This window comes from Petaurus breviceps, unplaced genomic scaffold (genome assembly GCF_028583685.1).
Source record: "Petaurus breviceps papuanus isolate PSGF00001 unplaced genomic scaffold, PetGlider_PUasm1.0 181, whole genome shotgun sequence".
Lineage (NCBI taxonomy): Eukaryota > Metazoa > Chordata > Mammalia > Diprotodontia > Petauridae > Petaurus > Petaurus breviceps.
The window spans coordinates 846,207-849,753 of NW_027185784.1; the positions used below are offsets into that span (position 1 = coordinate 846,207).

The window sequence follows — 3,547 nt, forward strand, 5'->3', positions numbered from 1 at the left end:
AACATAATTCATAATTTTATGAGAGAGACAATATGAAAACAAATAGATAAAAACAAGCTATACATAGGATACATGTGAAATAATTAAGAAAGTATAGCACTGAAACTGAGTTAAGAAAGATAGAGTGAGATGACAGTGGGGTGGTGGTAAGAGGATGAACAAATATGAGGCATGAGAAAACTGATCCTCAAAGAGGGAAAAGCATCTGCTGAAGACATTAATGAGACCCAAACTGAGATCTGTCTGCTTGAAGGATGATGACAGTGGGGATCATGACGAGAATGAAGAAAACAGCACACAAAAGATGGCGAGAAGGGAAAAAGTGAGTGAGATAAGAGTCAGATAAGCAATAAGAGGATGCTTGTTGTCCTCGTGCATTCAGAATAACAATGTAGTACAACTAAACTTTCTGGTACTCCCAGAGGACACCAGACAGCCAACCAGCTCACATCGCTATGAGCAGAACACTAAAGCAGAATGGCACATTCTCCTCTGTTGAGCAGCTCTGGAGGTTTTATAGACACATGGTACATCTCAGGGACCTGACAGGCCATAGTGACTTCCATTTCTTCAAAGAGGGCATCAAGCCCATGTGGGAATATGATGCAAACAAAAATAATGGCCAATGGATTATTTGCTTCCACAACGGCTTAGCAACCCAGTCCTAGAAGAATCTATTTTTTTAAAACTAATTAATTAGTTTAATTTCAGTTTACAACATTCATTTTCATAATCCCTTGAGTTTCAAATTTTCTCCACCTTCCTCTCCTCCCCCACAGCCATGGCAGCATGCAATCAAATACAGGATTTATGAATATCTTCACATAAAACATTAGTCAGGTTGTAAAGAAGAATTATAAACAATGGAATGAACAAAGGGAAAGAGGGAACAAAACAAGAAAAAGAAAGAGAGAAAGTAGTTTGCTTCAATCTGCATTCAAACTCTTTAGCTTTTTCTCTGGATGTGAATATCTCTTTCGATCATGAGTCTTTGAGAGTTGTCTTATAACCTAATATTGCTGAGAGGAGCCCAGTCTATCAAAGTTAGTCATCACACATATGTTGTTTCTGTAATTGTGTACAAATTTCTCCTGGTTCTGCTCTTCTCACTCAACATCTATTTATATGAGACTCTCCATATTATTATGATGTCTGTCTGCTCCTCATTTCTTATAGCACAATAGTATTCCATAACATTCATATATCACACTTGTTCAGCCATTCCCCAATTGAAGAGCATCCCCTTGATTTCCAATTCTTTGCTACCACAAAAAAAGAGCTTCTATAAATATTTTTATACATACAGGTCCTCTTCCCACTTCTATGATCTCTTTGGGATATAACCCTAGAAGTGGTAATGCTGGGTCAAAGGGTATGCACTTATTTATAGCCTTTGGGACATAGTGCCAGATTGCTATCCAGAATGGTTGAATCAGTTCACAACTACACCAAGAATGCATTAGTGTTCCAATTTTTCCACATCCTCTCTAGCATTTAACATTTTCCTGTTTTTTTTTCAGCTTATACAATCTGACTGGTGAGATGTGGTACCTGAGAGTGAAAGAAACTTATTTGACTATACTGGGGGAATACTTCATGGTAACCATGGAGATCTGCAGGGCAGTTGTCTCTATCCATTTACAGGGGGACATTATTTCAATAGGGAACAAGACTGTCAGTGACAAAGCAACCACAGCCCATATCTGGGACACCTTCTGCTAATAGCTTTACCTACCTCAACACCATAATGTAATTTAAAACACACTAATAGCATGAAGGACAATTCAAGTTTTTGAAATACAAAAATCACATTGTTAAAGTACCCAAACTGGTAATAATATTTTTCTGTATGTGAGTGTGTGTATGTGTTTATGAAATTTATGGGAGGCCTCTAGCAGTTCTGTCTGTTTGCTCACTGGAGGGACATCCCTGATCCATGGGCTCCCATTTTGCAGAGGGTCAGAGCCCCTCTTCAGGAGTCAGGCCACATCTTGATCTTTAGATGTTGGGCTTCCCTTGGGTCGGGGCATGAGAAGGAGAAAGAGAGGGAGGGAAGGAGTGGAGGAGCTGAGACTGAGACCAAGAGCAAGACTGAGACCTGTGTCTGAGAGATCTGGCTGTCCCATCATTGAGCAGGAAGGTGAGGGAGGATATTGGGAGGCCAAATCTGGCTGCATTTTGAGATGTGTCTGTGGGAAAATGCTAGATATGAAGTGACACATTGACAATTGTTGATGAATATCTCACCTTACCTGCCTGTTTTCAGCTGGCCAGGAGAGCTCCTTCCCAGCAGTCTTCTGTGTTTGGTGCCCACTCTGGTAAATACCTGTTGATCTATGTGATGCCCAGATGAAATCCTCGAAAGCTTCAGTCATCAAGCATTAAAATGGACAAGTTCCTTGGTCTCAGAAGTTTGAGTAACCTCTCAACTCCAGAAGGATTGATTTAGGAAAAGTAGAATGGCCCAAATAAGTGCTTGGCTTAGGACCCTGCGGCAGCCTTCCAGTTACACTGATCCACTTAGCTCTTAGGAGGAAAGATTATCAGTGCCTTAAAATGAGGGCCTCTCTTTGAAGCATCCTCTAAGCCTCACTTGGCAGGGGCAAGATAGAGACCCTTAACCAGCTGTGCTTAGAGGAAGCCTAGGAGAGTGACGGGCATTTTCCTTTTGGGCTTAGGATCATTTCTTCCTCTCAAGCACCCCAGTCACCACTGGTTTGTGAATATTTTCCTTTTATTCTGTTTTTTTTTTAATTATTCTAAAAGATTTCTTTAGAATAAATCAAAAAAGAGTTAAGAAAGTCTTCCTGGAAAATATCAACTTTTTCTTGGGACTTAAAGGAATACAGGGAAGTCAGCATGCAGAGTTAAGGAGGGAGAGAAGTCTAGGCATGAGACACAGCCAGAGAAAATGCCTGGAGCTAAGAAATGGAGTGTCTTATTCATGGAAGGATTGTGTCACTGGATCAATGAGTATATGGTAGATGAGTAACTAGACATGTACAAGGTGAAACAGATTAATAAGAAATATTTTGAATGCCAAATAGAGTACTTTGTATTTGATGCTGGAGGCAATAGTAAGCCACTAGAGGTTATCGAGTAGCAGAATAACATGGTCACACCTGAAGTTTAAGAAAATCATTTTTGTGGATAATTGGAGGACAAATTAGAGTTGAGAGATACTTGAAGCAGGCAGATGCATCAGCAGCCTATTATAATAGTCCAGATGAGAGGTGATGAACACCTGTACCAAGATGGTAGCAGTATGAGATCAGAAGTCTGATTGTAAGGAATTTATAAGAGAGTGGGAGGAAAGAAAGGGAACCAACAAGTGTAGACAGCCTCTTGAAAGATAGCTAAAAGGTTAGAAAAGATTTAGGATGACAATGGTAAAAGAATGACGAGGTAAAGGAAGTTTTTCAGGATGGAAGAGGCATAGGTATATTCATAGGGAGGTGGAAATGAGACAGTAGACAGGGAAATATTAAAAATAATTGAAAGAGTAAATATGATAGGGATGGCAATCTGATGGAGGTGATAAGATGGA

At 39.9% G+C, this 3,547-nt stretch overlaps 1 pseudogene; it reads left to right on the top strand.

Annotated features, from left to right (window-relative positions):
* Positions 1-220: 220 nt before the first annotated feature.
* Positions 221-1,768, top strand: LOC138160364 (eukaryotic translation initiation factor 4E type 2 pseudogene; annotated as a pseudogene).
* Positions 1,769-3,547: the final 1,779 nt, after the last annotated feature.